Raw genomic sequence first — 25907 nt, 5'->3', positions numbered from 1 at the left:
ATAATTTCAGTAATAATCAAATAACATTTCACTGTGAAATACTACAAAGTGGTAATTATTTTTAGATTTATTACATATTTTTCCCACAGTATATAACACATATTATGGGTTTTTCTGAAAAGGTAGAAACAAAATTCTCATAACTGATGATAAACAGCCTATGAATGTAAGACAAAATTAATATATAGTAATATGAAACAGATTAAGTAAATACAGACCCTGCTCTAAGAGATAAAAGTCTAACATGTGCAGTGAATCCACAAAATTGAATAGAGACTAAGAATATGATTTTTTAAATATCGATTTTATACATACCAAAGAATAAGTGTACTTTGTTATATGCTAAGTAAAGAAGCTAAGGGACTTTATTATCCTCATTTTTAATTAGTCAGGAAAGAAATATGTGGAATTACGAAAACCACATCAGTGAAGGAAGAGAAAGCTTCGGCAGATTGGAGGTACATTTTATATCACACATAAGCATTACTTATCATGGGAGTTTTTACTTACTTTGTTTTTGTCCACAAAATAGGCATGGACACCTTTTGTATCTGCATAATTTGATAAAATCAGGTATTATGAACTTAACAATGAGTTATTTCAAATGGAACCAAAGTGTAAGCTCTACTTTAAAGAGTAATGGTCAAGCTGGGCAGGATTACTTCTGCAAAATGAATTAGAACACTATGAACTGTAATATATCAGCAATAAGTCTAGCATATTTCAAAACCACAGCTATTGGAGAAATGAGTCTGAATCACTTGAGCATCACAAATCCTAGGCCATATTTTTATTTCCAGCCTAACCCTTTGTGCTGCTTCCAAGTACGCAGCTCCAGTTGATTTCAAAGGCAGTAGATGAGAGATAAAGAGGAGCAAGGATTGTTCTACCTCAGCAATTCATGATCCCTCTAAGGCCATTGATTTTGAAAGAATATGGAGACCTTGGCATCTCAGCAGAATAGATCCAGCTACTCTTTTCTATCTACTCCCATGAGGTAGCACGAGCATTTATCCAGTTTACCATAGCAAATGATTCTCCATGTCCCGAAAATTACAACACTCTTCCTCTCTTCACTCTGAGGAGTCATAAAACCTAAATTAAACATGACTGTCCAAAGAATTATTTTCCGTAATGTTAACATTTCAACAAGAGAAATAAATGGAGCATTGTGATTTGAGTATTATCATAATATTAAATATAATAATGTAATATAACATTTAAACATCCTTAATTTAACATTATTCATTTAAAATATTTACTTATTAAATTATTAATTTTAAATTATTTAAATTATTAATATTAAAGTTGTGGTTAAAAAATATTTTATGGGCATAGGGTAAAGTTGTATAGTATATTACTTAAACATGTGTGCTTATAATTCTCAAAATACTTACAGCTTTCTAAGTGATATTTCTTAGACATAAATATGTCCCTTATACATGAATACCTTTTTTTCTTTGAATATTTTCTTCATTTCCATGTAAATAGTGTATGTATGTGCATTTACTTATAAGCCTCATGCAATTATAATGTTCTAGTAATGTGTTTTGGTGTCCAAAATATTTTCAACTAACTTATATAGCTGTGCTAAGATTTGTCAAAATGAACAAATACTCAAAAGACAGCTTTATAAAGCATATTAATTAATGTATCACATCCTTCAAAAGAAGTGACTAAAACAGCTGAAAGGAATAAATTAAGTTAAAAACTTTGTATATATGTAGTAGAAATATCTAACATTAAAATATTGGCTGACTTCAGTCACTATACTAAATTACATACATTACTTTATTTAATTGATGCAAAATCTTTGTGAAATAAGCAGTATTTTGCTCCATTTTACATACTTTAAAATGGAGTAATGGTTAGAGGGGCTTAGAATTATCCAGTTTTAAAGATGGGACAAAGCTGGAACATGGACCCAGGTCTATCTGAATTGAGAATCCTATGGTCTTAAATATTTATATATTTTATCACCTTTCTGTTCTGGTGACATAGTGTCTATGACTAGGAGAATCTTAAGATAAGATATCTAGATAAAGAGTGTGTATTTTAGGATTGCATTTTTGTTTTCAAAAAATGCTTGTTCAATTTAATTTATAAAATATATTGTGTTCTGAAATTATTGAGTTCCATTGGTGTCGGCCATGTTCTGAAGGCTAACAAGGATGGCAAAGATGCGGTCAAGGTCCTTGGAGAGCTAGCCCTACAGAGGAGAGGTCAGAAACTTTTTTTGTATGGAGCCAGAGAGTAAATACTTTTCTGGGTCATAGAGTTTCCCAAAACTAATTAGCTCTCTTGTTTTTAGCAAGAAATTTGGCACAGAAAATATGTAAATAAATGATCATGGCTATGCCCCAAGAAATCTTTATTTACAGATACAAAAAATTAAATTTCATGTAATTACCAGGTGTCGATAAACACTATTCCTATTATGATTGTTTCAACCACTTAAAAACGTAAAAATTCTTCTTAGCTTCCAAGCCATACCAAAACAGGTATTGGGCTGGACTTGGCCAGTGAACCTGTGAACCAAGTTTGGCCAACTCCTGTGCAGAATTGCCCTGGCCACTGAGCACTTAAATTTGGCTAGTCCAAATTGAGATGTGCTATAAGTATAAAATATACACCAGATTTTAAAGATTTAGTCTAAAAGATTTCAATGTCTCATTTATAATTTTTATGTTGGTTATGTTTTAAAATAACCAGCTTTTGATACTTTGGGTTAAATATCTTATTACAATAAGGTTCACTTGCTTAGTTTTTTTTCCTTTTTGCTCACACACTATCTACACATTTTTTTTTTCTTAAATTGTGTTTAAATTCTTCCCTTCCTCTACCTTTTCTGCCACCACTCTCTTATTTCATAATTGATCTCATAGCCTTCATTGTCTCTCCAACACAGATCTTATTTTTTGTTTTTTTCATGTTTTAAGTCTTCTGGTTCTTCATCACATGACCTTTAGGAGAAGTTTTTGAAAATGAGTTTTTCATATCCAGTGCTTTCTGTCGGGGCACTCTAAGACATGGAGTTAGAGGAGGGAAAACGTTCTGGCTTCTGAGCTTACTGACTGTACTTCAGTGAGTAACATTCTTCTTATTTTATTTTTTGGACATGGAAGTAAGATTTCCTTTGAAATACTTTCAATCCTTAGAAACTTGGCCAAATATTTCATTCTGGCTTCAAAGTACTTACCAACACAATTTCCCTCCTCTTTCACACCTCCTACAATGAAGCTGTAACAGACGGTAAAATAGGCAATTCTGTGAAGAGAAAAAATACGTAGTCAATTTAGGCTTTGCATAATTGCCCACTTAGTAAATGGGACTATTGGCCAGATCAGGGAAATAAGAAAAAGTTATTGTTGAGAGTGAGAAATATGAAGGAACACTTTTAGAGAGAAATGAAGAATGCTGCTATTCTCCTCTCAACAATTGGAAGCAGTCAAGGGTACTATACCTTTTACCTTAATGCCTTGTTTATTAGTTAGGGTTTTCCTCAGAAACTGAATCAATAGGATAGATAGATAGATAGATAGATAGATAGATAGATAGATAGATAGATAAATAGATAGACAGATAGGTAAACAGATATAGATATAAAATATAAACCCTAACTCATATATATTTCTAATATACATAATGTGTGTGTGTACATATACATCAATTTAAAACTGAAAAAATAGGATATATATATTAGAACCCTAATACATATATTTCATATATACACATGTAGTATGTGTGTGTGTATGTGTGTATTAAACTGAAACTGAACCAATATATGTATATATTTGTATGAATATATATCTGTGAACCCACACACATATATATGAACCCTAACTATTACATATATATAGTGTGTATATATACGTGTATATATACACACACACATATATAATATACATACATATATGTATGATTATATATATATATAAAAGAATAATTTTATTAAGAAATTTAGTAAGAGAATTGGCTTATGCAATTGTGGAGGCCAAGAAGCATCATGATCTGCAACCTGCAAGCTGGAGAACCAGAAAGGCTGGTGGTGTAATTCAATCTGAGTTCGAAGGCTCAAGATTTAGGAACACCTATGTGTTAGGGCAGGAGAAGATGACTATCCAGGCTAACAAAGAGAAAGACTTAATTCACTTTTTTTCTGCCTTTTTTTTTTTCTATTCAGCCTTCATTGTGTTAGATGATGTCCACTCACAATGATGAGGGAAAATCTTCTTTCCAAAGCCTATTGATCTATTGATTCAAATGCTAATTGATTCTGGAAAAATGCTCAAGACATACCTAGAAATAATGTTTTACCAGCCACCTGGGAATTCCTGAGCCCAGTCAAGTTGGCACACAAAATTAATTATCGCACCCTGTGAGGGGGTGTCTTCAGGCTTGTGGAAAATACCTGGTAAGTGCTCTCTAAAACTAAGTGGATCCAGGAAAAGTGGACTGGTGCCCGACTCACCCCAGAGAAAGCAGTAAGATAGAGGCGGTGGCATTAATGGCCCGTACTCTACACTTATGTTCTTCCTTGGAAGAAAGCCTAGGCTATGAAGAGAATTGCAAAGTAAACCAAGAGTGAAACTGAGTTACAGGCAAGAGTGTTGCAGAGCGTGTTCCTTAGAGATGGGCTCTGAATTTCCCACAAATGCCCTCATAAAGGGACAGGTCACATTAACCAAGTCTTAGTCTCAGGGAGTATGAAATCACCCAGAAAATAAAACCATCTGTTCTATCCCTCAACCTCTCCTGCCTTCTGCCACTTCAACCCTGCTACAAAAAACAAAAGAAGTAATTGGGGAGCATGGACAGGAATACCCTATCTTCTTCCAGGAACACACTTCCATTTACAGAACTTATCATGGCTTAGAGGGAGAAAAAGCTTTATGTTAAGGATAAATATATTGATTGATATCTTGGACTTAACAAATTCTAATTTCTGAATTGGGGCTTTATTTTAGAACTTAAGATCCTTTTATGATTATCTTTTGCTGAAGACCGAGTAACAAATTCGAAGAACATTGTATTTTGATCATAGCTCATAAGCCATGTATTTCATATATCATTTATCCAAAATGTGCTTCTGTCACACACATTCATATTCACATATCTCTCACCTTTTAACCAAACACCGCATGTTCTCACTCATAGGTGGGAACTGAACAATGAGATCACTTGGACTCGGGAAGCGGAACATCACACACCGGGGCCTATCATTCGGAGGGGGGAGGGGGGAGGGATTGCACTGGGAGTTATACCTGATGTAAATGACGAGTTGATGGGTGCTGATGAGTTGATGGGTGCAGCACAGCAACATGGCACAAGTATACATATGTAACAAACCTGCACGTTATGCACATGTACCCTAGAACTTACAGTATAATAATAATAATAAGTAAATAAAAAAAGAAAATACGTAATGCATTTCTATTCTTTCTACCACTGTCCTCCAATATATACTCTTTACTGACTTCAGAGAAGATCTCTTATGGTGTCAGAGTGCTTCCAAAACCCATCTGTATCCTCACTTCCCTTATGAGGAACCTTTACTTTCCATAAGGCTTAGTCTCTGTGTCATGAGCATTCACTGAAAACTTGGAGCATGGCTACACCAAAGCCTTTACTTCATTAGGATGCTGAAAGGAGTAATACATGGTCTTCTCCTCGAAGAGACTCACAGTGAAATGGGAGATGCTTGTAAAATAAAAATCAAAGAGGCTCAGGAGAAGAAAGCATTCAATTTTAACTTTTTGATTTTGCAATTTCCCCCAAAATGGGTAACCAAAATGTCTAGAAAAAACAAAGCCATACTATGTTTAACTTCATTTCATTGTGGTTATTTGTATTGGAATTTTTTTTTTCTCCTCTCAAACATAGATGAACCAAAAAGAAAAAAATTAAGCTCAATTTCTCACAAAAGATCGAGGTAGAATAAAATTAAGACACATCTAACATAGCTGAAAAATCCATATTATTATCCCACTTCCTGAAAAATCTTCTTCTAAAATATTGTTTAGCTCCAATAACAATTTAAGTTCCAATAGGAATTTTTCCTCGAAGAGTTAAATCACTTTGGCAGTTAGTGATAAGCAAAATCGAGATCTAAAAGCACTATGACAAGATCCTTGGTTTTGATTGCTTATACTTTAATTTTATTCTAAATTTTGCATACTCGCAAATTTCCTTGGATGTTCATAGATTAATTAAATTGATTACAGATATTTTAGGAATTCATATGATGCCTACTTTCCAAATTGAGAGTAATAATGCTCTAACCAATATAAGTATACATATTTATTATGTCAGTTTTCCTAAAACAATGTTAATCAAAATATGTTTGTACACAGAAACAATAATAGGAATTTCTCAAAATTAAGGAAGAATTACCTGAACCAGTCCATCATAGGCATTTTAGGTTAAGATCCATCAGCCTCTCTTGCTTTCACTGAGCCTATGGGCATTTATATGACTTATAGTTTTTGTTTTTGTTTTCTTTTTTAATTCACAGAAATGTTCTTAAGCAAATAAATAGAACTTCAAGATGTTGCTTCTGCTATAAGGAGCTATCAGTTCAGGTGCTGAGATAGTCTGGAAAATTCTGAACTAAATTATCTGAGATGTCTAAATTTCCAAACCATAAATATTAAATATTAGAAAACTGACCTACAAGTATTTTAGTGTTTTGCTTACTAGCTGCTCCCTGAGGCTTACCCTGGGTCTTAAAGATAGAAATGGAATATGGTAGAAGACACATTATTTCTAAGTCTTCCTCAGAATATCTGTTTTCTAATTAATAATAATTAACATTAAACAAAAATTTTAACAATAATACAATTAAAATTATAAGGGAAATAATGTTCAGTATTTTCTTTGATTGCAAAGATATTTATTTTTTTATTGACACATATGAGAATTGTAGCTGCTCAGTATATCTTCTGGAAATGACTTCAAAGACTTTTCAGTTTCACTCTTTTAAAAATGACTAATATAAAAGTATTATAACCAACATAAAACTTAAAGGTGCTCCTACAGAAAAAGTAAGATTTTTCTCTTTGAGCAAATTTTTTATAGAATATTATTCTTCAAAAGCACTGATCTCTTTCCATACCACACACACAAGTTCTATGTATGAGAAGTGCATCGCTAAGGAGATTTTATGTCACATTACTTGCCGTGGAATTAAAACTTTTTTTGACTAACAGAGTATTATAAAGAATATCTTCGGAAATATTGAAATATTATCAAACCACTTATTTTCTTAATTCACTTATCAAATACTTACTGAGCAACCAGTATGTACCCTGAATAATTCCTAGTTACAAGGAATTTAACAGTGAAAAAAGAAAAAAACAAAATTACTGGTCTTCATGGAACTCATATTCTCGCCAAGAATTACAATAATACTCCTTAAGGGAAAACAGTAGCATGACTACACTAAAAAGCATATATTATACATTTTATAATGAAGTTTTCTATTAATATAATATTAGTGTTCTCAGAATGTCAAAAGCTACTTTTAATCATTAGTTACCTTTTTACCTAGTATATGAAAAAAAAGATCTTAGAAACAAACATTGATCTTTGTTATGCATGTCCTACTCTAACGAAAACCAAAGGAAAGTTTTACAATAATTTAAAGTACCTGAAAAGTTAACTTTTCATAGGCTCAATAATATAAGTTAAAATACTGCTGTGCTGGCGGGCATTCCTGTAATACAATTTCTTTGACTTCACTTTGAGAAAAAGAAACCCTTTTTTTCCTAAGCACTTCATGTAGCACGTTAATTCAGCATTAATTATAGAACATGTCAAACTGTATTTCAGTCAAAGCTCCCTGTAAGTCTCCAGAGCTTTCTTAATGACAGTAATTATAGGTCATGAAAAGAGTCGTCTAAAATTAACATTTCTCTCATGTCTTGATAGGAAAATGTAAATGGCTGCACAGTACAGATGTTTTGATTAGTAAAATTTACACTTCCTTTTTCGTTTCAATGCTTGTCAAACTTCACAGTGTTAAACGTAAAGTGCTGCATTTCTCATCTCTCTGAGTAGATAAAGGTGCATCAAAGTGGTTGTAGAAATTCTTAAAATACTTTACCTTATTATTTTGTACTGCAATTAAAAATAAATCAACAATTTCTCCTTCAGTAAAGGATGAGCAAAACAAATTATTAGCTTTTAGAAAAATCTGCAAAAAAGTTTAAAGAATTGTATTTAATGGAAATTTATAAAACCGCTTTATTAGAATGTAGAAAAACATCACGCAACTTCTATGCTGACTTAAATCTCCTGGTAAACTGTATTTTATCATATAGTATCAGAAAATGCACATAAAGCCTGCTCTGTTCAGAACTGTCAAAATTTACTTACTACAAAATGAGAATGGAAACATTCTGGTTTAAACAATGTTAATATCATCAAACATCCAGGGAAATATAACAAATTAAAAGAGAATCACTTCAAAGAATAAAAGGCCTACACCTTAAGTAATAATAAATCTAATACTTGACATTCATCTCCCTGGAAAATAAAATTAGATAAACTTTTGCAAGGGCATTCAGAACAGCCAATCCAGTTTATTAATAATTTCCTGTTTTCATATTGGAAGCTCATATTATCTGGCCCCAGCCACAGTAGACCTCCACAGATATTTAATAAAGCTGCCGTCAGTAATCCTCTCTGATTACCTATAACCTTCCAGCTATAACACACACTGTGCTGCAGCTCCACAGAAGGACAGCACACTGTCACCTGCTATGATGTTTGACAGCTTATTCTGCGACATCCAGCCAGCACAAAATTACTTTTTCCAAATCCACCCCTGGTTAATAACCAAAAGCAATAATGGTATTCAGCATGCGTAATACTCTGAAAAGGCAAAATGAGGCAACAGAGAAAAAAAAAGATTAAAGAGTGACTGTTACGGTGGTGAGATCAAAAATGGAATCTTGTAACACACAACAATGTTTCAATTATAACACCAAGCTGAGAGTTCTACATATCACTCTACAAAATCCACACTGCAGGGATAGAAACATGGAAAAGGTTTCCTATTGTATTTACACTAGGTGCGTGATTATTCTAGTTCATCCCACACAACATTTGAGAATTTTCTTTCTAAATTACTCTTAGACATTCTCTTGGGAAACTAGAAATGACTTACCTTTAGTGGAACTGTCTGGCTAATGGAAATGCATTGCTTTGATCTCACCTTATGGTTTGCAAGAGTAATAAGGTATTTTGTTTATAGAATAGATCAGACTAAACTTAATCCAAATTTACAAGCACACCAAATTCAATTTAATAGATGTTTTTAAAGATGAAACACCAAATTAAAAGTCTCAACCCTCAGTTGAAAAATAGTTGTTTATATGATATAGGAAGGATGCAGTATTTTACATTTGTCTTCATTATAAACAAGTGAATGACCTTGGCATAAGGTTGAATCTTACTGTGACAATTAATGGAGAAAAAATGAACAAATGTTTTCTTTCTTTCTTTCCTCTATTAAATCTTTTCACTTTATTTTTCTCTTATTTTCTCTTTACATGTCTCCCTTTATTCTTTTTTCTTCTTGTCCTACAATCTTGATCAGTAAGACTTTATATACTTTTCATTTTATAGGAGACTAACAATAATTACACAATGCTTTTATATTCTGAATTGTTATATATATAAGAAAGTCATAATCAAGCTAAATACATTATCAGAAACTCAGAAGATACATCACATGTTTATATTTAATATGTTTACACAGATTAAATATAATCTGTGCTTCTCCCTGATAATACAGTCACGTGTGGCATAACATTTCAGTCAAAGACAGACTGAATATACAATGGTCATCCCATGAGATAACAGTACCGTATTTTTACTGTACCTTTTCCATACTTAGATATGTTTAGATACATAAATGTTTACCATTGTGTTACAATTGCCTACACTATTCAGTACAATAATGTCCTATACAGGTTTGTAGCCTAGGAGCAATAGCATCTAGCCTAGCTGTGTAGTAGGCCGCACCATCTAGGTTTATGTAAGTCCATTCTATGATGTTCACACAAGACAAAAATCACCTAACAATGCATTTTTTAGACATATCCATATGGTTGCATATGGCTGAGTGGCACATATCTGTATTTGTAGTATATATTTGACATAATGAGGATAAATCATTGAAACTTTCACCTCCAAACCTACTTTCCTTTCTGTGGTCCACATCTCCATAACATGATTTTATACCCCGGGGTTTATGACAGAAATGAGACTGTTATCTTGACACCTCTCCCTCCTTTCTGCTCCACCTCTAATTATTCACTTGGTTCTCTTTTTAAATATCTTTTTAATTCAACTGTTTACTTATGTCCACCTCTACTGTCACCCATCATCCAAGACCCCTATCATTATTCACCTGGACTGTACGTAGACCTACTAAAATCACCTCCTGATCTTGCTCCTCTCCAGACTGAACTGGAACTTGAAGCAATCAGTTAAAATGCAAATATAATGTGTTTTTTTCTCCTTCCTCAAACTCTTTAATTCTTCTAATGGTTTTTGGTATAAAGTAGAAACTGTTACTGTGACATACAAGGACATGTATGATTTGGCACTTGCTCACCTTCCCACCTTTTTTGGGTGACTATTCTAGGTTTCCTCATTGTAAGTTACTCGGAAGTGCTCATTATACTCCAGCCAAGCTGACCTTTTTTCCTGCCTCTGGACCTTTCTCCTGAACTTCTCCCTCTTATGAGGAAATGCCCCCACACTACTTAGCTGGTTTTCACCTGTTCATCTTCAAAATTCAGCTTAAATATCATTTCTTTGTGTATGATTTCTCTGACTACCTAATACAGTTTGCCCCTCCCCTATCTTTGTTTTCATGAGTCCTTAACTTTCCCTTCACAAAAATATTCACATCTCGAATTAAGTATATTATACATTTAATATTTGTGTCTACTAGTAGACTATAGGCTCCATGAAGGTAGGGAGAAGACTTTGTCTCTTCTATGTTCAAAGTTCCTATTCCAATGCTTGACACCCAATAGCTTCTCAATAAATCTTTTTTTTTATGTTTGTGGTTTTATTTTTATGTTGTGATTTTTTTTTTCATGTTGCATGCCTGTTCGAGCAATGCACAATGGTCCCTTAAACATAGCTCACTACCCTAAGGATATAATGGGTCTCAGTTGGATTAATGGGATATCTCTGATGAATAAAATACTATCTACCTGGGCCATTCTGTACCACATAGCACAAGAGAAATTATATGAGCAGCCAAATGAAGCTCAAACATAAAATAAATTAGATAAAGGGTAATTTAAAGATTCTAAATATACAATACTTAATCTCCAATTAATATAACCTGGGTTATATTATTATATCTGAAACCAGCGAACTCTAAGGATTTTGTATCTATTCCAAATTTGATTACTTTTTATATGCTATTCTATTAGAGCTGTTTCATAGAAGCAGGTTAGTTCTGGGTATATACACTCTTAGTATGTATATATATTTTTGAGGTACATGAGATGTTTTGATATAAGCATGCAATGTGAAAAAAATCACATCACAGAGAATGGGGTATTCATTACCTCAACCATTCATCCTTTGTGTTACAAATGATATAATTACACTCTTAGTTATTTTAATTTGTACAATTATTATTATATTTATTATAGTCTATATATATATAGACTATAAATATAGACTATATTTATTATAGTCAAAAGAAAAGGATTCCATAAATCAAAGAGATATCTGAACCTCCAGGTTTGTTGCAGCTCTGTTCTTAATAGGTAAGATTTGGAAGCAACCTAAATGTTCATCAACAGATGAATGGATAAAGAAAATATGGCACATAGATACAATAAATGTATTTTTAATGAATTCACTGAATATAGACATTTTCTCTCAGCAAACAGATTATTTATTGGACAACTCTAAAATAAACTAATTTTTGTGCAGAAGTGTTTTTGCACATTATCTTCCTCATGTTGGATTCCCCAGAAATGGGTTTGAGATAATTTGTATGAAAGTTACGAATTAAGGAAATGTTTTCAGGAGAAACTGGTAAGAAATAAAGAGAACCAGAATAAAGAAAGAAAAAGAAAAACAAGCAAGAAAGTGACTTCAGGCCAATCATTCCTTTAACCTAATCTTACAAGGAATCTGTGAAGTGCAAATTATCCCTAAGCATTGTCCATTGTCCCATCTTCAGGCAAGTGAGCTTGAATGAAGAGATGAAAACTCAGACACATCCAGTTCTCTGCAAATGTATGGAAAGTGACTCCAGTCGAAGGAGGGCAGTTCTTCCAAAGAGGAGTAGAATTATGGACTATTAGTATCCAGAACCATGAGAAAGGGACAGAGAAATGGCCAAAGACAACTGAAGTATAGCATCACTAGTAGCTGTTACTGAATACAAATACTTAGAATATTTTGGATTCTTTTTATAAAAGATATAAACTGAAATTCCATTGCCTTGGTGAAAAGTTAATCACATACTTTCTGTTAAACTTTGTAGAACACGTGTCCCATCATTTTATGCCTAAACTTGTCTTTCACCTATTTTGGGAGGGAAAATTGTTCTGATTCCATATGCTTCTCTATAAACATTGAAGCGCAATTTTAATACAAAATCCGTGCAGACTACTGCAAAAACCTAAGTTCCATTTGTGAACTGAGGAGCCATGCCAGGTCTGCTGGTGCAGATTCAAAATAATATTATTTTGTATTTTGTTTCCATCAACATTTAGGACTTCAGCAAATTTTATGCACCATGGTACCTCTCTTCTTTATTTCTCTTAATTTGAGCAATGCACAATGGTCCCTTAAACTTGACTCACTACCCTAGGGATTAAATGGGTTTCATTTGGATTAATGCGATATTACTGATGGATAAAATACTATCTACCTGGGCCATTCTGTTCCACATAGCACAAGGGAAATTATATGAGCAGGGGAATGGAACTCAAACATAAACTAAATTAGGCAAAGGATAATTTAAAGAATCCAAGTACACAATACTTAATCTCTCATTAATATAACTTGGCATGTATTATTATGTCTGAAACCAGTGAACTCTAAGGATTTTGCATATGTTCCAAATTTGATTACTTTTTATACTCTGTTCCATTAGAGCTGTTACATAGAAGCGGGTTAGTTCTGAGTTTTTAATCTCATTCTTCATATAGCAAGTAGTGTGCTAATATCATTCTGGGTTTTTAGAATATTTCTTTAAACAACTACCACTGTATTTTGTTCATTAGATGTAATCATTGGTTTGTAGACTGAGGAAACTGTCTAACAGTGTCTTCCTGTAGATACCTTTACACAAAGTAAATGTTAATTAACTAAAAACTAGACAGATCATATACTAGTTTTGGGTTTAGTGAACTACTAAGCCTCTATCTGTGGAAAGGAGAAAAAAGGAAAAGACATGCTGGATTGTTTTTTGAATGGCATCCACTTTTATATCTTCTATTTTTTTTTATTTTTCTATTTCTTCTGTATCTTTTTTGGAGTTAAAACCACTTACCCTTACTTGCATAGAATTTAAGTTACATGCCAAAATTCAGTTTGGGGGACACAAAGCAATATTTATTATGTCATTACTATGTACTGGGTACTGTGTTAGGGACTGGAGATGTAAAAATGAATAAGAGATACCCTGGCTTCAAATAGACCACTGTTTTTAAAATATAAAATAGATATTATAACATAAGTAACTGACAATTATTAGGTGTTGGTTACTTCACATAGAAATTTTACTTATTTTCAAGGATTTAAGAGTGATTTGAAAAGTGTCTAGTGCCACCCACACTTTCCTCCCAACCTACAAAAATCTCTGTGCAGAACACAAGGTATTTATCACAACAATTGAACAGATGAGAAAAGTGAGGCTCGGAAATACGGTGACTTGTTACCCTCACGTCTGTGGCCAAGACTCCTGTGAGGTATCGATGCCTATCATTCTCACCTCCTGCTTGCCTTTCAACCCAATGAAACCTGAGTTCTATGCCCAGGACTCTAGCAACTTCTCTCACTAGTAAATTCTACCTCCTCTTTGTTACTAAATTAGTGTTTCCCTTTCAGTCCTTGCCTGCCTCATTGTCTGCAATATTTTACAGAATTGACTGCTCTCTCTTCTCCAGACTTTTGTAGCTTAACGTTCTCTCAGGCTTTCTTTTATCTTTGGTCTTATTGATTGATTGATTTTTCTTGTCGTTCTTTTGTTAGTCTTTAAAATGGATTTACAAGAAACTTCTTGTCTTCCTATCTTCTTATAAATTATTTTACTTGATTGGTTTAATATATTTTTGCAGCATTAAAGATTACTTAATTGATTAGTTGAATCATTATAACTACTATCTAGATATTTTTGTGAGAATAAGGTTTGGTCTTACCTCTTAAATATAAATAAAAGAGATATAAAAAGAGATAAAGGAGTCTAGGACTTTCTTGAGTTTTTCAAAGAGGGAGCTGGAGAGTTGTTAATGGAAATCACTCAGGTGAGGGAATATAAGATGGGGAAAAGGTTTGCAGATGGAGATTATATGTGGAGTTTAATTTGGGGCTTACTAAATACGACAGCCTAGTGGGCCATCTTAATGGTGATGGCTACACCATACACAAAATATATGAGAAGGAGATAGTAGATTTAGGAGCAATTAGTAAATAGTGGATCAATGAAGCATAAAAAATTAATAGGATAACTGAAAAAGCACAGTCTTAGAGAAAAACTGATTTGAAATATGATTAACAGTTCAATTAGAGATATATCCATGTCATCCAAATGTAGATCTCCAGGAGTACAATTATTTTTACATTTTGGCCCTCAAATCCCAGAAGTTCCTCAGATATCAATGTGAGCTCTCAGGAAAAGTAACAAGAACAGAACTTTAGGGGTTTGAGGCTTTGAACTCCCCCACTCATGGATTCAATCAAAGAAGCTATAGTATTGCTGATAATTTTATTCATTCATTGACTGCTGGCATAAAAGTTTGAGAACTGACAAAGAAAACACATATTTATTTGGATGACAAAACTGAGACTACGGAAAATTTAAGCTATTTGATGAAATTTACATAGCTTATAAGGAACCAAGAATAATGTTGGGTGTTTCTCCCAAACATTGTTTCATCAGTAGCTTGTACTGTCTTCTCCATTTGGCTGGCATTCATAGCATCTTTCAGTCCCATGCTTTGCTTTTGAGTCTCACTCATACTTCTTTGATTAATACTATCTTTATCTATCTCATAAATTACAGAGACAATTGTCCCTACACTTGCCTAACACCACACTACTCTACCTTGCTCAATCCTTTTCCAAATGAAGTAATCTTTCTGAAAGGCAAATTGGATGATATCAACCCATCGCTTAAAACCACTCAGAACACTCAATTGTCCACAAGATAAAGTGCTAACAAACAAGTTATAAAAACTCTCCCTTATTTACTTTCTATTTTCATGTTATATAAATCCATTCACTAAATATTTCTGTACATGTTATGTTCCAAGTATTTTTCAATGATAAATAAACCTTCATTCAGTTTAATGCATGATAGAGTAGACAGATATATTAAAATTTAATATACATAGTATTTAATGAATACAAATTGTGATGACTTAAGAAAATAACAAGATACTATGAAAGAATTTAAGAACAAGGGTCTAATTTTATTGTATTTTCAGAAAATATTTTTCTAAAGATACATGAGGTAAATAGGAGTTAGTCAAACATTCAGGAGAAGAGATTTCTGGCAGGAGAGACAACATTTGAGAAGGTCCTGCAACAGAAAACAGATTGGTTTCTTGGGGGAACTGAGAGTGCTAGTTGTGGTTGGATTCCAGTAAACGAGAGGAAAGTAGGAAGGTGTTTAATATGGGTATAGAGAGACTGCTTATTGCAGTTGCTGAAATAGGTCATCTCTCTCTCTCTCTCTCTCTCTGTCTCTCTCCCCCCCCCATTCTCTATCTCTTTCTATCTCTCTCCTCTTGCCTACTATACTTGCTACTCCCTCTGTCTTAAACTATATATTCTGCTTCTACACATGTTATTTATATATCTTTTGAATAATTCTTTTCATTTTATAGACCACAGAGTAAATGTTGCCCTATTTGGAATGTGTATTAGTTACAATGCTGTAACAAACAACCCCAAGATGTCAGTGATTAACATAATGAAGTCACCCAACATATATGTTCCAGATTAGACAGTTCTTCTGGAAGACTCTTTGTGTGTGGTGACTTGCTGACCTACTTCATTCCAAATAGTGATTCTAATACCCACTGAACTCACAGGTTCAGTCAGTGTGTGGGAAGAGAGAGAGATTATTTATGGGTCAGACTTGGAAGTGTCCAGCCTAAGAATAACTTAACCCAGATTGAAAGGGCCAAAATTCTGTCCATGGCCACTCCCATCTGTAAGAAAGGCTATGAGACAGAAAGGGCAATGGGCATAGTAAACAAGTCATCATTCTCTGCCACATTCCTCTTTTTTGGCACCAAGTATCAGAAATGTCTCGAATTTCTCCCATGTAAAGAATGCAACCAGCCTCTTCCTGAGACACAGAACCTCAATTCCCGTCCAGTCACTGTATCCAGCTCAAAGTTCAGGATCTCTAAGAAAGGCATGGTCCGTGGCATTATGTCTAAATGTGTCTCTTCATAGCTCTTCACCCCATGAACCAAAAAGACTAGTTGTTTTCAACGCAACTTTAAACAATCATGGGACAGCTGACTGCTTAGAGATGTATCAGAATAAAAAACATGTGGAGTCATCTGATGATAGCAAAGGTGAAATCCTACCAGAAAGCAAGGAAGGAATGAAAGAAGAACCTAGAACACCACTTACAGTATTAGAAATTGAGCATCATGGCTGAGGCAGGAGAATCATTTGAACCCAGGAGACGGAGGTTGCAGTGAGCCGAGATTGCGCCAGTGCTCTCCAGCCTGGGTGACAGTGTGAGACTCCATCTCAAGGAAGAAAAAAAAAAAAAAAGAAGAAAGAAAGAAATTGAACATCATAAAGATAATTAGAATTGTTTATGTCAGACACTAGGCTAAGTGTACATTTTTTTTTTTTAAATTCTCAAAGCAACAATTTGGGTTGGGCATTATCATTAGCCCCATTTTACTGATAAACTTAAATTCAGAAAGGTTAAGAAATTTGCCTCAGTTTACACAGATACTAAATTGTTGGAATTAGATTTTAAGATTTTCTGGAAAAAAAAAGGTTGTCCGAATTAAGAATTAAAAATCTTAATCATTATTATATACTATCTTTCATATCTTAATTTAAATAGCTAAGGAGCCAATTAATGTATTTTTAGATTATTATTGCAAATTATATACCAGGGGAAAATTCACTAAAATTTCAGAATAGCAACCACTATAATATATAGATTTATATTAGAAGGGTTTTGAAAGTATTTACAAATAAAATAATGATACTTAAATACAAAATTATTTAACTTTGAACCTAATAATTTACACTAGCTCATTGCATTTGAACAATAATTTCAAATTCTCCAATCTTTAATAACTCAGATGCCTTTGGCATCAGCTCCGTTACTCTAATTTTTTTTTATTTTTTTTTGAGATGGAATCTCTCTGTCGCCCAGGCTCAAGTGCAGTGGCAGGATCTCAGCTCACTGAAACCTCTGCCTCCCAGGTTCAAGCAATTCTCTACCTCAGCCTCCTAAGTAGCTGGGACTACAGGCACACACCACCATGCCTGACTAATTTTTGTATTTTTTTTTAATAGAGATGGAGTTTCGCCATGTGGGCAAGAATGGTCTTGAACTCCTGACTCAGGTGATCCACCCGCCACAGCCTCCCAAAGAGCTGGGATTACAGGCGTGAGCTACAGCTCCAAACCTAAAATTTTAATAATAATGAATATATCAGAATAAGGCAATACTTCATTTTAAGATTTATTTTCTTGAGAAATTGCTTGTAATTAATAAATTCATCATAGTTCACTTCAAATTCACATAATCCAAATAAGGAAATTGTTCTTCATCCAAAATTTCCCCATAGAAATATGAACAGGATTTCTGGATAAATGTAAATGTAAAGGTACATATTTATTTTCATGGAAAGAATTGTAAAGTTTTCTAGTCTTACTATGATAATTTAGACAATACACTGAAACAGCTAGATGTACTACCTTGTTTAGTAGAGCACTATTTTCCCTAAATGTCAGCAGAGACTGTTTAAAATGGCTTTCTGCCATGTATCTTTCAGGAAGAACTTTTACATAGGCAAGATATTTTTGACAGTAGTTGCATTTTATGAATTGAAATGATAAGGTATCCTTTAAATTTCCCACTCTGATAAAGAATTATGTTCCTATTTTGTAACACTTTTATTCAATAGAATGTCTTCTTTTTCAATAAGCAGAGACTTTTTCCTACTGAACTTCCAGTGATATCTGAAAAACATAACTACAGTTCTGTTATCACACACAATTTTTATTTTTTAAAAAATAACACACAGAGTTCCAATAATGTTTCTCGTTCATACATGTTTTCTCTGTAAAGCATTTATTTAATTGGCTAGCGGCTTTCTTCAGACTTTGAATTTATAATTTTCAAAAGGCAAATATAGCAATTAAGAGCCTGGAAGAAATCCCTCATCAAATTAGAATCAACTGGCAAATTTGGACCTTAGCTAATTAACTATACACTTAAAAATTTTGCTGAGAAATGAACTCAATTTAAACTTAAATTAATTAAATTAAATATATTCTAATACTTGATAACTCAAAACCCATTCATTTCAGTTTAGTGTGTTCAATACAACCAAGTCTTGTCTTCTGACCTGATACACGTCTCACCCCAAGAAGTTATGCAGTTAACATTACAAACTACAAGGATTATGCACTAAACAGTGTCAGATACCATTAACGTGGCCTAATAAAATTATATGTAACGCTGTTACAACTGAAGCATAAATAAAAGTGAAAAAACAAAGTAGTTCTTTTGTTTCTATAGTGTCATTTAATTGAATTAGTAAAAAAAAAATAATAATAATCTTCATTTTCTCAAGCACTGAATTATTTCCCTTGCAATTATTCACTAAACTGGTCCCTACTAGCAATTTTATTGTGGTGTGTTTTTGAGATTTTTTGTTTTAATGTTCCACAATTCTCCTCTGCACAAATTCTTGTTTGGCACTTTTCAAAAACGCAAGGAATTAAAAGACCTATTTAATTCAATTATTTTCAAAATGTTTTTTGTTATTATGTGAAAGATTTTAAGTTCAAGGGATCTATTGTAAAAAAGGGCGAATATAGTCAATCCCAATGTCATGTATTCTTCAAGATTACTAAGACCGTGGATTTTGACTGTTCTTACCACAAAATGATAAGTATGTAATGCAATTGTGTGTCAGAACTTTGTTGTACATAATAAATATATACAGTCATGTCAATTAAAAATAAATTATTTTTCTAAAAAGTTCAAAAAGATGAAAATATTTATAAAATGACAAAACCAAATGTTTCTATTGAGAAACATTTGAGTGAGATAAAGACAGTGCTATACTAATTAGTAGGAACTTTAGTGAGATAAAGACAGTGCTATACTAATTAGTAGGAACTTTAAGCAATTATGTATAGGTAACTTTTGCATAAACAAAGGCTATCAGGTGATATGCAGTTGAGAGGGTGGTTATTTTATTTATACCTCATAATAACCATTATTGCTGGGATAAAAATAAGACATTATTTTTCCAGTAAAAAAATATTGTTATGCCTGTTATTCTAGTGTACTTATTAATTATTGACAGTGCCTTGCTTGGAATATAACATTATATAGTTGTTTAATTATTAGATCCCTTTTGAGTGGAATGGGTACCAAGATTTAGAGAAGTATGTTGAGGTAATGAAGGTAAAATATTGTGAGTGAGAGGAAACTCTGAGTCCTCATAGAATTTCTAGACACGCAGAAATAGAATGAAATAGAATGACTGGTTTTTGAAGTGCAAAGGGAATTGTATTTATTTATTTACAGTTTTCTGAAAGATCTGTCACTGGGCTAAGTGGGGATTTCGACGACATGTGTACAGGAAGACCTGACTGGTCTTATTAATCTAGCATAGTCATCTACTAAGCAAAGTCAGCAAAACCTAGTTCATTTATGTTGATTTTATCTTCATTTTTCCATGTCTTTTTGTTTATGTTTCATACTGTATATAATTTAATAGTTTCATAGTGCTCTATAGGTTTTAAGTTTAAAAAATATATATGTTGAAGACCTGATTGCAATATCTGTACTGATGGTGCTTGGCAAACAAATTGATTTTGGCAACCTTCCTCTAACATATGCTGAGTGTTTGTTAGGCACTGTTAATAGTCTGGAGACTAAGACAATATAATCTTCTCATAGTCTGTGATTTAAAGACCCAAAAACAGTGCCTAAAATATTTTGACTATTTTTTTTATATTGAGTCTTGCCCTATAGCCCAGGCTGGACGCTATTAATATTATGTAACAATGAAAATAGCGTCAAGTGTACAACTTTTTTCCGGTATTTGTTTTTGGTGCTATACATAATATTATCAGTTAAAAAGTCACATAAACAGAGTTTCCTTGTAATAATACTCAAATTTTCTTCCTGCGATCTACTGAAATACTAAAATGAGAAAATGGAGATGAGTAGTCGTTTAGGAAAATATTACATTAAGTGCTTAAAACGTCATTAGAGAAACAACTAAAACTTTGCAAAAAAAAAAAAAAAACCATTAGTATGTAACATTACATCAACACATGAAACAATGTGGTTTAGTATATTATGTAAGTCCTTGGCATAGTAGATTTTTAAACATTACATGGAAAGCATTACAAATTTAATTTTAAAATATTCATATTCCTGGCTATCTTGAAATTTAAGCCAGATTATATGAGATACATCATGCATTTTCTAACATACCTTTCAGGATAATTATTCTTTATTCTTCTCTCTTTGAAATAGATAGTGAGCCTATAATGTTCATGTATATTTAATTTCTGGCTCGCTTAATAGGGAGAAACTACAAATTTGCAATATCTGATTCATGGCAATTTTTCAGCATGGAAACTTTCTATTTTCACTTATAAAGAAATATAAGCTGTAACTTTCTAACACGTTTACTACAGAAATGGTTTTTTTACTTTCAATTTATCAGGCTAAAGTATTTAAACATCAACAGAAAGCTAGCATATGGAAAAGAGAATGCAAGTGCGTACTAACTTATTCTCTATTGTCAATTTCATACCAACTACTAAAAACAAAGCAAATAAAATCACATGAACCAAATTTAAGAACCCACAATTTAGGGCCTACCACTACAGGATGAGTTTATGTAGTTGCAAAATTAAGCCTAAATATAATTGTCAGAGTCAATGAAGGAAGTTTTTTGTGAAAGTGACAAAGCTCTGAGACGAGGCCCTATATAGGAAGAGTGAGGTAAGTTAAACAAGTATAAACAAGTCAAATTCCTCATAACATCATGTGTAACTGACCCAGTTATCCTAAGAATCTTTACATTTCCATGTTAAAGGCTAAAAGGAAGTCTCCAAATCTTTGAATGAAAAACTGAATTAAAATGTTCTGAGTAATTTATGCCCATTTTAGACCTACTTTACCTGTGTCAATGAAATATGCATACAAAAAAAATCAATATTTTGCTCAAATAAACATAGCTTCATATATAATTTTTAAATAATTGTAATAAAAATATATCATTTGTAATCAAAATGTCATTATTACAATTAGTTAAAATAGAAAGATCATTAACACAATTAATGTTATATGGTGCTACTGTAAATAAGTCATTTTAAAAGCAAAAGTATTTATCATTTGAGAAAAGATAAGAGAATGATTGTTATTCTAAACTTACTTGTGTTTTGCTACAACCAAAGACTGTCAATAGAAAATGGTTTTATTATGTACTAAGAGTATAAGTTGGATAAAAAGTCTGCAGTCTATGATGTTACAAAGGTAAATATCCAGACAAATTCATAGACACTCATTTCCTGGACAAGCACACTTAATTTATTTCTTCAAGAAAAAACAAATAAACTAAAATGCAATAGTAGTAAACATATTTACTACAGTAAGCCTCAAAAATATTAAAATATTTAAAAAGATAATCTTTGAATTGTGAAAATATGGTATATCTTTTTACGTTTACTTGGGTCTCTTTTTCAGACGTTCCTTATGTATAATGTACATTTGGACAGATAAGTAAACTATTAGTTTCTAGTATATACAGTACAAAATAACATAGAATCATATATTTTATGACTTACTGTTAATCTGTTCAAGTTTAACAAAGAGCCATAGGTTCAGACGCTGGGTTGCCACTGTCTGCGTGCTTGCCCTTTTAAACAGTAGGTCATTTGCCTCTTTTGAGGAGCAGTTTCTAGTCCATCCTGAATGAGCTGTAAAATCTCAGTGCTATCTGCAAATTGGGAAAGAGTGGAAGTGACAGAATTTTTGGCTAGATTTTCTTCTTTGGGAGTGAATCAAGCTAATTTTCTGAAGGAGTCGTCTGGCAGGCACAACACTATATCTGGCCATAAATAAGTTCATGGTCATGGTAACTAGAAGGAGATGAGGGCTTTTTGCTGGGGCTATCGGAGTGGGGGAACTGGAGCACAGAGAAGAGGCACGGCACACAAGAAAACAAAAGAGACGAAGACATACACTCTAAACCAAGTAGACATTCAGCCATGCTGAAGGATGAGTTAATAACAGCAGGAGGCAAGGAACAACTTGTTTACTGTTACTGGGAAGAGAACAGAAAGTGCATGCTGAGGTGGAAATCCACTTTGGGCCTAAAAGCAACTTCTAACTCAAATATGCATTCTCTCCCACTGATATATTTTCTAATTTAACTCCTAGCATATAACAAAAATTAGATATGTAATTTATGATTTGATTTCAAATGAATGAAATAAACAGTATGTTGTGTTTTGGGGAGAGAGTAAAACACAGCATTGGTGTGCAAGCTCTGAATCTATCCTGCTTAGCTATGGTACTAACCTCAAAATTTACAAGTTCTTGTGAAATAGGATGAGTTAATTAAACTTCATATTTCTCACCTGAAAATAAGGATTAAACTGACACAATAATGTCACTCTGTAGAGTAAATAAAATAATCTTGTCAAATAATTTAACCCAATAATCTGCACATATTAAATGCCTTTTAAGACATTTTTATTATTTCCAAAAATAATTGTTTAACAACTTCACAATCCTAACTAATTTCAAAAATAGAGTTAAAGGTACTGAAATAGGTATAGTGGAAATCAAAGATGAACACATCTCTGCCCACCAAGAATACACGGATTTTTGGCAAAGAGTTTTCAACTGAAATTTTGCTGTTATTATTTAGCCACTCTGGAACAGAGAGCTAGGAGAGAAGTCCAGCATTTCTAGAATTCAAGTAGAAACTCCTATTAATATCTAGTGCTATTCAGGAGCATTGGTCAAAGGACACACGATGATACTTGCATAGGAGGAATAAGTTCAAGAGACAGATTGTAGAGTATGGTGACTATAGTTAATGATGATATATTGAGTTCTTGAGAAATGTTAAGAGAATGAATATTGTATTCTCACTACAAAAATGCTAATTATGAGAGGTAATCCATTTGTTAATATACCTAGATTTAACCATCCCACAGTGTATATGTAATTGAAAATATTATGCCAGCATGATGAATACATAGAATTCTAGGTTAATTTAAAACTTATTAAATTTGATGAGAGAAGCATTATTTGTCAAGTGGTTTCTTTGCAGCTGCTAACAATTTTTATATGAACTGCTATTTTAGTTTTGAGTCAAAATAAAATAATTGGTGAATTGCTTCATTTGGATTCAAAACTGAAATAACAGTTTATATACACACACACACACACAAATGTGTATATATACATACATATATATACCATAAATATGTACCATAATTCTGTATACCTACCTGTATACCCAGTATATCCATTTATGTAAGAGTGTGTGTGTGTGTATTTATGAAGGCATATATATATATCCGTTTATGTAGGTGTGTGTGAATATATATATGGTAGGCATAAATATATAGGTATGTATGTAGTTAGGTAATGTAGGTATGTGTACATATCTACATATATATCTACCTATGTACATATATATCTACCTATATACATACACACATCTGCATATATACACACCTACTATATGGAGATATATACATTTATGGTGTGTATATATAGGTATACAGATATATACATTTATGTAGGTGTATATATACCCTGCTAAATATATAGGTAGGTGTATGTACATACATATATATGCCATAGGTGTATACTTACATAAATATTTTTCTAAATATATAAATATTTTTTATTTCATTATCTCTTCATTCCATTCATTCAAGAAAGAAGCATAAAAATTTAAAAGCATTTTTTACTCAGGAAAAGTGCAAACATGTGTCAAAATTTGGGGAATACAATTATAGCCAAATTTAGAGGGAGATTTATAGCACTAAATAGCTATGTTAGAAAAAAATGTTCTCAGATCAGTTACCTCATTTTCTATCTTAAGAACTAGAAAAAGAAGAGTAAATGCAAGTGTAAATAATTGGAAGAAAGAAGATTATAAAAGCAGAACAGACATCAACAAACTAGAAAGTAGAGAGAAACAAGAAATGGGGAAAGGATTCCCTATTTAATGAACGGTGCTGGGAAAATTGGCTAGCCATAAGTAGAAAGCTGAAACTGGATCCTTTCCTTACTCTTTATACGAACATTAATTCAAGATGGATTAGAGACTTAAATGTTAGACCTAATACCATAAAAACCCTATAGGAAAACCTAGGTAATACCATTCAGGACATAGGCATGGGCAAAGACTTCATGTCTAAAACACCAAAAGCAACCGCAACAAAAGCCAAAATTGACAAATGGGATCTCATTAAACTAAAGAGCTTCTGCACAGCAAAAGAAACTACCATCAGAGTGAACAGGCAACCTACAGAATGGGAGAAAATTTTTGCAATCTACTCATCTGACAAAGGGCTAATATCCAGAACCTACAAAGAACTCAAACAAATTTACAAGAAAAAAACAAACAACCCCATCAAAAAGTGGGCAAAGGATATGAACAGACATTTCTCAAAAGAAGACATTCATACAGCCAACAGACACATGAAAAAATGCTCATCATCACTGGCCATCAGAGAAATGCAAATCAAAACCACAATGAGATACCATCTCACACCAGTTAGAATGGCGATCATTAAAAAGTCAGGAAACAACAGGTGCTGGAGAGGATGTGGAGAAATAGGAACACTTTTACACTGTTGGTGGGATTGTAAACTAGTTCAACCATTATGGAAAACAGTATGGCGATTCCTCAAGGATCTAGACTAGATGTACCATATGACCCAGCCATCCCATTACTGGGTATATACCCAAAGGATTATAAATCATGCTGCTATAAAGACACATGCACACGTATGTTTATTGCAGCACTATTCACAATAGCAAAGACTTGGGATCAACCCAAATGTCCATCAGTGACAGACTGGATTAAGAAAATGTGGCACATATACACCATGGAATATTATGCAGCCATAAAAAAGAATGAGTTTGTGTCCTTTGTAGGGACATGGATGCAGCTGGAAACCATCATTCTCAGCAAACTATCACAAGAACAGAAAACCAAACACCGCATGTTCTCACTCATAGGTGGGAACTGAACAATGAGATCACTTGGACTCAGGAAGGGGAACATCACACACCGGGGCCTATCATGGGGAGGGGGGAGGGGGGAGGGATTGCATTGGGAGTTACACCTGATGTAAATGACGAGTTGATGGGTGCTGACGAGTTGATGGGCGCAGCACAGCAACATGGCACAAGTATACAT

The 25907-nt window shown here is 33.0% G+C and overlaps 1 long non-coding RNA gene across 1 annotated transcript in view; it reads right to left on the bottom strand.

Annotated features, from left to right (window-relative positions):
- Positions 1-25907, bottom strand: part of LOC106999822 (uncharacterized) — a 116044-nt gene that overhangs the window by 42321 nt on the left and 47816 nt on the right. The window contains exons 3-5 of the long non-coding RNA XR_001446729.3: positions 22303-22454; positions 16861-16982; positions 3200-3267 (exon numbers count right to left, since the gene is read on the bottom strand). This is a non-coding gene — a long non-coding RNA (uncharacterized LOC106999822). The remainder of the gene's footprint in view (positions 1-3199; positions 3268-16860; positions 16983-22302; positions 22455-25907) is intronic.

This window comes from Macaca mulatta, chromosome 8 (genome assembly GCF_049350105.2).
Source record: "Macaca mulatta isolate MMU2019108-1 chromosome 8, T2T-MMU8v2.0, whole genome shotgun sequence".
Taxonomy (NCBI): Eukaryota; Metazoa; Chordata; class Mammalia; order Primates; family Cercopithecidae; genus Macaca; species Macaca mulatta.
This window is presented reverse-complemented; position numbering and strand designations above follow the sequence as displayed.